Below are 13,595 nucleotides of genomic sequence, written 5' to 3'. Positions count from 1 at the left end.
GCCAAGGTTTCTTATGTTAAGGCTAAAGTTAAGACCCCTGATCCATGAACGGGGACCCCTGCCTCACTTCCTCACGTGCCGCAGTTCCCCTCAGGCGATGACAAAATGGCGCCCGTTCATGCCACGACTGCGGTGGCCATTTTGGGTGCTACCCCAACGCCATCGGCCACAGGTGTAGGGCTTGGTTTCTTGGGTGAACATAGAGTTCCTTCTGCGCATCCTTATCGGCCAGTTTACGATTGGAACGCCTGGATGCCCCTTCCGCACAATGTTTCGTTGCCTGCGGGGTCGGCACCTTTAATTTATGTGGATACGTCGGTGGAGGGGCTGGTGTGGCACCCTTCCCCGTTACGTCCCTGGAATTGTCCTCCTCATGAGAGGCCTCCTCAGGTTCCAAAGCAGTTCCCGGAGGACGCCTTTTTCAATAAATTTCAAATGCTCATGCGTACCGACCCCATGAGGGAGTATTTGAAAGGGCTTTTTAGGGAGATATGTCCGCCCACGCCTCCGGCTCCACCCGTTCCTCCTCCCTTGCCTACGGTGCCTTCCCAGACTCTTCCGCCTTTGCCCCCAATGTCCCCTGTGGACAAGGCAGCACCCGACACGGCTCAGCAGGATCCTGACCTGTCGGATGACGCGCAAGGCGATCAGGACAATGAGGACCTGCCCCGCTCTATTAGAGCTTTTCATGACCGGGTACTGGACATGATGTGCTTCTTAGATGTTCTGGTGCCCGAGGCATCCGCTCCGCAGGAGGGCGTGCCTTCTGGGGTGTTCACCCTGTCTCCTTTGGAGCGTACCGGCCTGTTCTTGCAGAAGGACGTTTTGGGTGAGGTCCGCAGAATCTTGGAAAAGCCACACTCTGGACTTTTTGTCAATAAGAAAATTGACGCGAGATACAGGCTGCATTCTTCGGAAGAGGTGGCCCTGTCATCTTGTCCGCCACCCTCCTCCACAGTGGTGGCTGCGGCCACTTTGCAGTCCAGGCCTGCAGCATCCTCTTCCACAACGGCTACTCAGGATCTGGGAAAGGAGGACAAGCTCCTTGACTCCCTTGGGAGAAAAATCTTTGCCAACTCGGCCTTGCAGCTCAGGCAGGCCAATGCCGAACTGGTGTTAGCGGGGGCTAATATGCGGATGTGGAAAGGTCTGTCGGAGTTTGAGGAATTCATCCCGAGAAGCTGGAAGACTTTAAGGGGGGATTATCCGACGCCAGGGTCTTGGCCCAGAATCTCCTGGAAGCTGCGGCTCATCACGTAGACACCTCGGCTAGGGGCCTTATGCTGGGGGTTGATACCTCACGGCAGGCGTGGCTGCATGCCGCTAAATTCTCAAAAGAAGTGCAGGACAAGGTGTTGGACCTTCCGTTCGATGGTAAGGAGCTCTTTCATTCTACAACAGATGTAGAGCTCACCAAGACAAAGGATAGCACTCAGACAGCTAAATCCTTGTCGGTCCTTGTTAAGGCCCCTTTCAAAACCCAGAGACCGTTGTCGCAAAGCTGACCCTCCTCTGGCTCTAGGGGCTTCCTCGACCGGAAATCTCGCAGAGTGGATACCCCTTTGGGGAATAACCGCCGTAGGCAACAACGGACTCGGTTTTTCTCCCGCTCCTCAGCCTCCTCCTCAGGTTCAGGTGGCAACACCACTGAAAAACCTACAAAATGAGGGTTCTCCGCGCTCGCACTAGACCCCGGTGGGAGGACGCATTGCGTCTCATTGGGAGGCTTGGCAGACCATCACCGAAGACAGATGGGTCTTGTCAGTCGCTCGGGCGGGCTGACGCTTACCCTTACCCCCTACCCCACCCTTCAACCCTCTCTTTCAGCTGTCAGGCTCGCCCTCCCTCAAAGCTGAGGTTCAGAAACTGCTGGACCTCAGAGCTGTGGAACCCGTTCCCCTCGGGGAACGAGGGGAGGGCTTCTACGCCCGGCTGTTTACGGTGCCGAAACCAAACTAGGGTGGCCTGCGCACCATCCTAGACCTTTCCCAGTTCAATCTTTTCCTGCCCCAAGAGAAATTCAAGATGAGCACTCCCAGCCAGATACGGTCCTCCTTGCAGGTGGGCGATTGGCTCAGTGTGGTGGATCTTCAGGATGCGTATATGCATATTCTGTTTTGGAATCCACACAGGAGATATCTCTGTTTCTCTTTGAGAGAGGAGCACTACAGTTTCGAGTGCTTCCTTTTGGCCTCAGCTCGGCGCCGCGTGTCGATTGGCTCTTACGCAGCCCTTGTCCGCTGAAAGCAGCAGGCAATCTTCAGTCTCTCCTTCAGCTCCTGTTCCATCTTGGGCTGTCGGTGAACTGGCGGAAATCTTCCATGACTGTCTCACAGTACTTGATTTTCCTGGGTTTTTGCTGGAACACGATCGACTGCATAGTGTACCTGACCGGGGATAGGATTACGGGTCTGTTAGCTACGTGTCAGATGTTTGCGCAGTCGGAGAGCATGTCGGCCTGGTGGTTCCAGAGGCTTCTGGACCTCATGGCCTCGTGCGTGTTGGCTCTTCCTCTTGCTCGTCTCAAGATGAAGTGGACCCAGATGGCTCTTCGGAGTTCTTGGCGTCAGGCTGTGGACCTGGATTCCAAGCTGATAATGATTCCGGCTTCCATGAGAGTGGACCTGGAATGGTGGTCATCTCTCAGCAACCTGTCGGTGGGTGCAGGGTTTCAGGACCCAGCCCCAACGTTGACGATCACGATGGACTCCTCCCTCTTGGAGTGGGGGGCGACGTTGGATCCTCTTCAGGTCTCGGATCTCTGGTCGCCTCAGGACAAGCTCCTCCACATAAATCATTTAGAGCTTCTGGAGATATTCCTAGCGCTCAGGGCGTTCGGACCGATTATAGCCAACCAGGCGGTCCGCATACGCACGGACAATGTGGTGTCCATGTATTACATCAACAAGCAAGGGGGAACCAAGTCTCCTCCCCTTGTGGACCTGTCCATCCAAATGTGGGAGTGGGCTGTGCTTCATGGTGTTTGGCTGCTTGCAGTGCACATCCCCGGCCAGCTGAATGTCACAGCGGATGCCCTCAGCTGGCAGACAGTGGTCAGCTACGAGTGGGAGTTGAAGGCGGAGGTGGACCTCTTCGCTACGGCGGCAAACAAGAAGCTTACTCAGTATGCCTCCAGAGGGGGGCTGTGAGCTTCCTCTCTGGGGGATGCTCTCGAAATTCCATGGCACGACATGAGAGATTACGCCTTCCCGCCTCTGGTCCATCGAGCAATTTGGAAGTTGAAGAACTCGGTGAACTGTTCCCTTCTACTCATAGCCCCGTGGTGGCCGGCCAGATTTTGGTTCTCAGAACTTCAACACCTGTCGGTGTATCCGCCGATCAGGTTTCCAGTGACCCACAATCTTCTTCACCAGGACGAACAGCGGATGTGGCACCCCTCCCCACAATCGCTCAGCTTGGCGGCATGGTGCCTGAGTTCAAGTCTTTAGAACATCTGAACTTGTCTGCGGATAACATGCGTTTTATCCAGACAGCCAGGAAACCCTCGACTAGATCCCAATACAGAAGTAAATGGCTCAGGTTCTGTCAATTGTGTTTGGAAAAATAGTTGGACCAAAGGGGGGCTACGATTGACACAGTGCTGTCCTTCGTATCCTTCCTAGCAAAGTCAGGTGTTCACGTTCTGTCATGCAGAACTTACCTTTCAGAGGTCTCCGCTTATCTTTCTATGGACCAATGTTCTTACTCGCTGTGTAATCCAGTGGTTAAGAGGCATTTTGCAGGCTTGACACGCCTTTACCCTCCAATTCGTAGTCCGCACCCGCCGTGGGATCTAAATGTAGTCCTGACAGCGTTGTGCCATAAGCCTTTTGTACCAATGGCCACGGTGGACCTCAAGTACCTATCCTGGAAAGTGTCCTTTTTGGTCGCTGTTATGTCAGCGAGGCGGGTGAGTGAGCTCCAGGCCTTGTCGGTGGAGCATCCCTTTTTGGCTTTCACAAAGATAAGGTAGTCCGACGGACGAATCCTGCTTTCCTGCCGAAGGTGGTAACTGAATTACATCTGAATCAGTCGATCTCCCTGCCGGTCTTTTTTCCGAACCCTACCTCAGAGGCAGAAAGGGTTTTGCATTGTCTCGATGTCAGAAGGGCTCGTAAATTCTATCTGGACAGAACTTCCCAGCTTAGGAGTTCTCAACTGTTTTTGACTTTTGGTAACCCTCAGGGTAAGCAGGCATCTAAGGCGACTATTTCTCGGTGGATCACCGCCTGCATTACGGAGTGTTTCACCGTCCAAGGGCTGAAACCTCCTAAGGGTATTCACGCACACCTGGTGCGGGGCAAGGCAGCCGCGGTTGCTTTTCAGAAATATGTCCCCTGGGAGTCCATCGCTAGGGCAGCTACTTGGGCCTCCCCGTCTGCTTTTTGTAAGCATTATTGTCTTGACATGAGCTCAAGAGCTGATGCTCAGTTTGGTCAGGCTGTGCTGAAGAACCTTTTTCAGTAAGGAGCATTTCCATCCACCTGTAGTTCCTGATAGGAGTGCTTGTGCATCTCTCATAAGTATGGAGGAAAGGGACGGGACATAGGAGTATTACCAGGTTACTCACCGTAGTGACCACCTTACTCCTAGTCCATAGTCCCCTTTCCTCCATACGCACACCGCTGTCCCCTCTAATAAGGTTCCTCTGTTATTGGTAATAGATCTCTGACCTGGCGAGAGAAAAGGACTGATGGTCGATGCGCGGGGCGGAGTTACGGCCGCGCGCCGGGCCCCGCGCAGGAAAGAGAGGAAGGACACATTTTTGGAAAAATGTTGGATGCTTTTTACAAAGTGCTCCGGTCCCGTCCCACACGACGGAAAGATGTCCCATAAGTATGGAGGAAAGGGGACTATGGACTAGGAGTAAGGTGGTCACTACGGTGAGTAACCTGGTAAATCCCTCATCACATTTACAAATAGATCATATAGAATTTTAGCCCACATAACTGGGGCCAGTTTGAATAGTGCATTTGATGGGCCATTTGTTCTCACTGCTCCAGACTTAGAGGCCTTCTTAATCAGAGTCTCAATATCTTCCAACATGTAATTTCCACTCATAGCCAGACATAGCGCTCTTTATCAAAGTCTCTGGTTGTTTATACACCTTGCCAAAATGGTGAATCTATTCACTCTCAACAATCGGATTACTCTGCAGGCAACTCTGCGAATTTTGTATTGAGTTTATCAGTCCCAGACATTTCTGGAGTCCTTTTTGGTGTTTCTAACATCTGCCAACCCTCTTTCTGGGCTACAAGCGCTTTATAGCTTCTCAGCCAGTTTTTAAATTGCTTCCCGAGGAGCTTAATACCGGTTATATTGGATTGCACATTCTCATTATTCCCTTTCAATTTCCGAATTTCATGTCTCAGTACTTTCTTTGATTATATCATATGGATGGGCTCCTCCCCATCCACCATGATTAGTCACAATTTGTGTTTTCTTGCATTTGTCGAAAAAGTCATTGAAGATATAGGGAGACAGGTAGGCAGCACTATCCCCTTCTGATAAACCATGAAGAAACTCATGCACTCTTTTCGGTCAATCGAGCCTCAAGCTCCACCGATTCTACTTCCAATCAACAGGGATCCGTTTTTGGAATTTTCTACGCCCCTCAAGGGCATCTTTTCATCGAGTTTTCCACTTCTCGGAGGATTCCAGAAGATCTTTGAGGCCTACCCCGCATGCTCATGGCCCAGGACAAAGGAAGCATGACGCCTGCTGGACCCAAGCTGTTCAGAAGCTGCCCTGGATGCGGACTACAGAAAGTCTTTAAGGAGGATGAGCATTCTCGGTGCCTCTACTGCCTTCACGACGACAGATCTCATGTGGAGAAGGACTGTGCGTTTTGTAAGAACATGTCCGAATGGACAATTAAGGATCGTCGTACTCGACTCACCAACTGGCTGGAGGGGAAGAGCCCAGCGGCGGGTGAGAAAAAGAAGTCAGAGCGGTCTTCTAAGATCTTTTGAGGGCGCTCCGGTGACGGGGGCCCAACAAAAGGCAAAGCACCGCGAGTGCGCGGGCACCGGGAGCGCCCATAGGTCGGGCTCCTCGGCTGGCAGGCAGCGCGCATTATCACCGACGCCATCAACCACGAGCCAACACTCTGGCTTGGTGAAGAGAAAGTCAGAGAACCCAGGTAAGCTTCGGGAGAAGCCCCGGTCGATCCTGATGGAGACAGCCGAGGGGGAACGAGGCGGCGGTCCTGCCCCCAAGGTGAAGGCCTTAGGCACGCTCCGAGGGGCTGGCACTCCTGAAGAACCCGTCCACGGCTCCTGCTAAGAGAGACCGGTACGAGAAGTACCAGGTGCTGGACTCCGTCCCTATGTGCCTCAGAGCACAGCCGTCCTCGTATTCCGTGGTCTCTGCAGTGGCCAAGAAGAAATCGGCAGGGGCGACGGCCTGAAATTTCACGTCCCCCCGGACGGCGAGGGGAAGAAGCTGGACGACAGGTCATCTCGTCGGCGGTGACGACTATTAAGGTGGCCAATGCCCTCGCGATTGTGGTGCGCTACAACAGGGAGCTGTGGTTCAAGATCGCTCCCCTCCTGGACTTCTTCCCGGACGACAAGAGGCTGAGCCCCTGGAAATCCTACAGGAAGGTGAGGTGGCTTCGGACCACGCCATTACGGTGGCCACGGACATCGCCGACACAGGCTTTCGCCAGATGGGCAACGGCGTTTGCCTGTGCCGACGCGGTTGGCTCAAGGCCACTGATTTCCGCCAGGACATGCAGACCAGGGTTCTGTACATGCCCTTCAACGGGCCTTTACCTTCTGATTGAAGTCGGCACCCAGGGTGTTCACCAGGTGCCTGGCACCAGTGGCGGCATGGCTGCGCCTGCAGGGGATCCACGTCTACCCCTACCTGACGATTGGCTCATCTGAGCAAAGTCAAGGGAACTCGCCGTCGATCACACAGCGAAGACCGTCCAACTGCTGACGGACCTGGGATTCTCTATCAACTTCGCGAAATCCCACTTGGTACTGTCGCAAGACGCTCTGTTCCTGGGAGCCAGACTCGACACAGAGGCGCGATTGGCTTCGCCGTCGGAGGAAAGGACGAAGGCCATCCTGGGCAAGATACAACGGCTGTTGACCATGGACGTGGCCAGGGTGAGCTCCATCAAGTCCCTACTCTGCATGATTTCCTCGTACATCTACCTCGTGCGCCTATGCAGGAGTTGCGACCACTGCAGGAGTTGCTCGATGCCCGTTGGATGCAAGCAGCGGGCAGCATCGAAGACAGGATCTCACTCAACGAGACTTTCCGCCAAGCGATCCGGTGGTGGGGCACCTGTGCGCATCTAGCGGTGGGCATAGACTTCCAGACCCCGGCACATCAGGAAACTGTGACGACGGACGCCTCCCTGGAGGGATGGGGAGCGCACACCGGAGATCTCCACGCAAGAGGTCTTTGGCTCCCGGAGGAGAGGTCACTACACATCAATGTCCTGGAGCTCTGAGCCGTGTTCTGGGCCCTCGGGTCGTTCCTTCCATCCCTCAAGGGCAAAATGGTAAGGGTCTTCACTGACAACACCACCACGATGTTCTACATCCTGAAGCAGGGGGGCACCAGATCCCCAGCCCTATCCAAGGAAGCGCAGGATCTGTGGCACTGGGTCGTCGCCCAAGGGATGTTCCTGGTACCCTTCCATCTGGCAGGAATCAAGAACACCATTGCCGACTTACTCAGCAAGGAGCTGCGCTCGTGCCACGAGTGGGAGCTGCGGCAGGATCAAGTGGATCTCCTATTCCGACTATGGGGCAATCCCCAGATTGACCTATTTGCGACGGCGACGAACGCCAAGTGCCGGAGGTTTGCCAGCAGGTTTCCCCAGCCGGGGAGCATGGACAATGCCTTCTCATTCCCCTGGGACGGCCTAATCATGTATGCGTTGCCTCCGTTGCGTTTGCTGCTGCGACTCATCAGTACTCAGACGGTCCCGGTGCAGGATGATCCCCGTTGCACTGGCGTGGCCGATGCAGATCTGGTTCCCGGACCTTCTGGACTTGTCAGCGTCACCCCGGTCAAACTACCGACGGACGCAGATCTTCTTGCCAGGGAAGGAAGCGCCATCCTCCATCACGACCCAGGATCGCTGAACCTGCAGGCCTGGCTCCTGCAGCACTAGAGTTTGGAGGGTACGATATCCCGGCGTACTGCAAGGAGGTCCTTGCAAAGGCCAGGGCGTCCTCCACTCAAGTGTTATGGACACAAATGGAAGAGGTTCTCTGTCTGGTGCCGTGCACAGAAGATTAACCCTCTGCGGACTACGGCCCCTCAAGTGCTGCTGTACTTGCTATTGCTGGCCAAGGCGGGGCTGGCACATGCCTCCATCAAGATCCATCTGGCGGCTATCTCTCGCTACACCAGAACTCCAGCACGGTCATCTTTATGGTCTCATTGCCTGGTGAAGGAGTTCATGAAAGGACTGTTCCGATCGTTCCCGCCGGTGAAGGCTCCGTCCCCGGCATGGGAGCTCAACGTGGTGCTGGCCAGGCTCATGGGGCTCCATTTCGAGCTGCTGCATTCGGCACCGTTGAAGTTCCTGTTGTGGAAAACAGCGTTTCTTGTGGCCATCACCTCTGCACGACGAGTGGGAGAGATCCAGGCCCTCTCCTGTAAACCTCCATACCCGACACTCCACGAGACGAGGGTGGTGCTGAGGACGCACCCCTCCTTCATACCCAAGGTGCCGTCGGACTTCCATCTCAATGAGCCATTAATGTTACCTGTTTTCTTCCCGTCTCCTTCGTCGCCGGCTGAGAGGACTTTGCACTCGCTGGATGTGGCTAGAGTGCTGAAGTTCTATGTGGACCGCATAAGGTTTTCGGAAGACATCGCAGCTGTTTGTGAACTTTGGACCTGTGAACCAAGGGAAGGCCCTCTTGAAGGCTTCCATTTCCAGATGGCTCTCCGGCTGCATCATGCACTGTCACCGGTTGGCAAACCGACCCTTGCCCGGCCGTCTGAGAGCCCACTCAACCAGAGCGATCGCTGCTACCACGGCATTCCTGTCTGGTGTGCCCCTGCTGGAGATCTGCAGGGCTGCTACGTGGAGGTCGACACACACCTTCACGAGATTTCACTGCGTCAACCGGGATTCCAGGGAGGAGTCCAGAGTCGGCCAGGCAGTGCTGTGCAACCTGTTCGCTTGAAGGTGAGCCTGGTGAGGAGGTAAGAGATGCTTAATGTTGAGCCTTGCCACCTCCCGTGGTTGTGCATGTGTGTACTGCTATGTATTCTTGTATTCATGAGCATGTGAATCCATGCCAGACCCCATGCTGGAGAAGGAACAAGTTACTTACCTGTAACTGTTGTTCCCCAGCATGGGTCTGGCATGGATTCACATGCGAACCCTCCCGCCTACCCCTCTGCGGCTCTTCTCTTGGTCCTACTGCCACTTTACGTGCTACCAAATCTGAAGATGGCTGGCAGGTGAGGGGCTTAGGTAGAGGGCAGTCATTGGCTGGGGGCAGTATGACCTAGAGACCAGTGATTGGTAACTAGTAGAAAGACAGTTCCGAAACTGATTTTTTTTCTTTACCGAGGATTCCCAGCCTGACGACAGGGAATAATCATGTGCATGTGAATCCAAGCCAGACCCATGCTGGAGAAAAACAGTTACAGGTAAGTAATTTGTTCCTTCAAAGTAGGAGGTTGCAGCATTTTAAGATGAGACGAACTAGCGATGCTCAACGTTTTCTCTTCCCAATTGCGCGCGCAACCATTCCGCAACCAAAGATCCTTCCTGGATAATAAAATCTCGTATTTTAGCTTCATCAGTAGCACTTGTGCCAACTCTCCATAAGAAGTAAGATGTCCATAATCTTCTCCTTACGCCTCAAACTTTCAGCAAGCTCTTCTTCCTCCAAGAAACTGTAAAAAGAAAGAAGAATTAAATAGTTTGAATGAGAGAACTCTCAAACATAGAAAACTTTTTTTAAATCAGAAAGACAACAGTTATCCTCATTTGCTTTTTCTGTCAAGATTCATTACTTTAAAGACACTTCCCTTCAAAGTCTTCCAGAGTTCTACAGCACTCCAATCTTCAGAACCACAATTTCAACACACCCCTGTTAGACAGCAGGATGGAGAGCTCCATAAATATAAAACACGGGTGAGGAGGGTGTCTGGTCTCGGATACAGAAGGGAGTTAATTTCTGGGTGAAGTTAGTCAAAAACTCTCATTAGTTATAACCACACTTTACACTTACAATACCCCTATTATATTTATCTATATGTCTTAACAGGAAAAGCATCTAAAGGCTTCAATGTAGCAGATCAACATGCTCAAGATCATTACGCTTCTGAGGAATCCAGGTAAGCATTACAGAGGGTCTTCCCATGGGCCCTTTCCCGGCCATTTGCTGGATCATTCTAAAGCCATCAACAATTAACAGTTCACACAACTAGGACTCCTGGAGAAATAAAATATTCAATTTTTTTTTAAAATGCTCCTTCTGGCCTTCAAACCCAGGAAACTTAAAACCACGAGTGTTCCAACTCAGCAGCTTGAATATTTTCTGCCTGATTGGGTAATATTAGTCTTGTTGGCACTTTCCTCAGGATTGTGTCGCTAAATCCCATACGGATCTTTGGAAAATGCTCCATATAGCTTTGCTTCTGCACATGGTTCACATCTGTGGGGTTGGTGTTACACACGGTTAGTTTACATCCCATAGCCAAGAGTGATTCTGCATGGGTACATCTCAATGAGGTGATTGCCGGTGAGGACAGCTCAATTAATGCCCAGTTGGTAGTGCTAGACCGTTTTGGCAGTTCAACTTGCACTAAGTCATTGTTCCCAATTGCGGATAGCCAAGGAATTTTCTTCCACAATGTCAACAGACAAGATCTATTAAGGAATGGACTATGTTTATCAGGTAATAATTTCTCTAATTTTACCATATTGTTCAAACCAGGCAACAATCTAGGGTCAAAATAGGTATGAGGATAATTTTTGCTGCTTCTTTCTTTTGCATTGTCATCGATGTAGCGCAGTTGTGATTGTCGTAAAGCAATATTGTTCGTTTGTCTTTGAACTACTAGCATTCTCCCCCCTCTGATGCAATATTGTGGCACGACTGTTAGACTCGTCATTCTCACAGACTATATCCTGATCCCTCGACATTTGCCCTAACCATCTATCCAGAGGACCTCTCAATTGTACTTGTTTAATGTTTCCATTTCCTCTATTTCTGGTTATGACAAAATTATTGCTCAGGGGGGCCAGAGCCGCCTTTGCCCTTGACAGAGTATTCTTAGTTCCAAAAGACTTGTAAATCTTCGTAGCATTTGTTTTTACGGATGTTTTTTTTCGCTGACTTCTCATCAAGGAGATCTCATTACAGAGCACCTCTATGGATTCTTCTTCAGTTGCCGCTACCATTGATAGTGAATCACCCTGGAGTGATGCTATACATCTCCGAGGCGTTTTGTTGCGAGGCAGTAGCTGTTTTAGTCAACAAACTTCTACTCATGGTCTTCTTACGTAAATGGTTGCCTTCACCCTCATCGTCAGAATATAAATCAGATTAAATCAATACTCCCTTGTTGATTCAGGTTCAATATTTGGTTTGGCGCTTTTTTCTAGAATCATGTCCACCACTTTAGCAATTATGCCTTTTGAGTTCTTGTTGCTCGGCTGCTAAGTTGGAACAGAACACAAATACTGCCTCCATTTTCACTAGAATTGCATCAGTGGATTAGCTTATAGGAGGTAATACAGATGCATATGATTCACTGCTTATGTCTGATAGTTCATCACAAAAAAAGGTCTCTTCACTAGGGGCCGCTATGGTAGAATTGAAGGCTTCCAAATCGGCACTTGCAGATACATTTATGCCTATTGTATTATTAAAGTCCTCTCTTTCAGGAACCAGCTATTTATGCCTGAAGTCTAGACACATTTTCAACAATGAACCACCATTATCAATTGTAAAGGAGTATTGAGAATCAATTGTGCCTGGATTGTTACTGCTCGAAATTACCATTTCCTCAGGTGGAGGAGGTCTCACTTTCTTCCTAGAATCCACCATATTAGCGGGCATGTTCCTTCGAAAATCCTTGATTGATGGTTGTATTGCTTTTTTGTTGCCACTTTTATTTGTATTTGTATTTATTTTTGTTTATATAACGCTTTACACCACAGGATACATATGACAATAACTTTATAAGAGTAATGGTAGAAGCAATTTACAATAGAGAATCAGATCAACAAAACAATAAGTATAGCAATTAACTGGATAGGAGAAGAGTAGTGCAGTAGAAGTGAGAGGGAGGGGAGAGGGGAAGAAGAGGAGAGGGCGGGGGTAGAGGGAGATGATCAAGGAGATAAGGCAAGGTGGGAGGGGAGCAGGAAGGGGGAAGGGGATTCACGGCAGGGAATGGAGAACGAGAGATTTGAGGGAAGTTCGGAATGTGGAAAAGGTAGAGATAGAGTGGAGTGTTAGAGGTAAGGAGTTCCATTATAGAGGGGCTAGGAGATGGAAGGAGCGGAAACGGGATGTGGCACAAGGGGAAGGAGGAACAGTAAGAAGGAAGTGGTCAGCAGAGCGAATGGGGCGGGAGGGGGTGTAGAATGAGGGGAGGGAGAAGAGATAAGGGGGAGCAAGACCGTGGAGAGATTTAAAGACTAGGCAGAGAAATTGAAATTTAAGTTGGGAGTGAAAGGGAAGCCAGCCAAGGGAGGAAAGGGAAGCAGAGATGGAGTCACGGGGGGAGAGGAGACAGAGGGTGCGGACGGCAGAGTGGTAGATAGATTTAAGGGGGGGCGAGAAGTGAAGTAGGTAGTCCAAAGAGTAAGGAGAAGCAGTAGAAGAGGCGAGAGAAGATGAGGGAGGAGAATAAGAGTTTGGTAGCATGGAAAGTGAGGGAGGGGCGGACTTTGCAAATATTAAAGAGATGGAAGTGACAGGCTCGAGATGAGAGAAATGTGATGGGAAAAGGTGAGAGGAGTCAAAGTGAAAACCTCGGTTGCGAGCGTGGTCAGAGATGGGGAGATTAGAAGGCGGGAAATTAATGAAAGGAGGAGGAGAGGGAGGGGGAAGAGAGTTGGAGGGGAAGAAAACTACTTCAGTTTTATCAGTGTTAAGGGAAAGGAAGCGAGAAGACATCCAATTTTTTTTGCAGTAAGGCAGGAGGAGAATTTAAGGTGGAGGTCAGTAGAGAAGGAAGAGAAGGAGAGGAAGAGTTGAGTATCATCGGTGTAGAAATGGTGAGAAATGCCAAATGAGATAACTGGGGCAAGGAGGGAGGTATAGAGTGAGAAAAGGAAAGGGCCAAGTACCTGAACCTTGGGGTACCCCGTATACCAGAGGTTGGGTAGGAGAGGAGCAGCCTCCCCAGTAAACAGTAAAAGAGCAGGAGGGAGAGGTAAGAGGAAAGCCAGTTAAGAACAGAGCCTTTGAATCCAAAGGAAGAAAGAGTGTTGAGAAGAAGGGGGTGATTGACAGTGTCGAAGGCAGCAGGGAGGTCTACAAGAATAAGGACAGAGGATTGCTTAGCGTCGTGCTGAGAGGAGCGAGTTAAGGATGTAAGTGAGGGCAGTTTCAGGAGAGTGTTTAGGACGGAAGCCAGATTGAGAG

At 51.0% G+C, this 13,595-nt stretch overlaps 1 protein-coding gene across 3 annotated transcripts in view; it reads left to right on the top strand.

The window, feature by feature from the left end:
• Positions 1 to 13,595, top strand: part of KANK1 (KN motif and ankyrin repeat domains 1) — a 1,603,545-nt gene that overhangs the window by 655,105 nt on the left and 934,845 nt on the right. The gene's annotated exons all lie outside the window — the stretch shown is intronic.

The sequence above is a fragment of the Ambystoma mexicanum genome, chromosome 6p, assembly GCF_040938575.1.
Source record: "Ambystoma mexicanum isolate Mex_15411 chromosome 6p, UKY_AmexF1_1, whole genome shotgun sequence".
NCBI classification, from domain to species: Eukaryota; Metazoa; Chordata; class Amphibia; order Caudata; family Ambystomatidae; genus Ambystoma; species Ambystoma mexicanum.
Note: the sequence above shows the minus strand (reverse complement) of the source record. Positions and strands in the feature narration are given on the sequence as shown.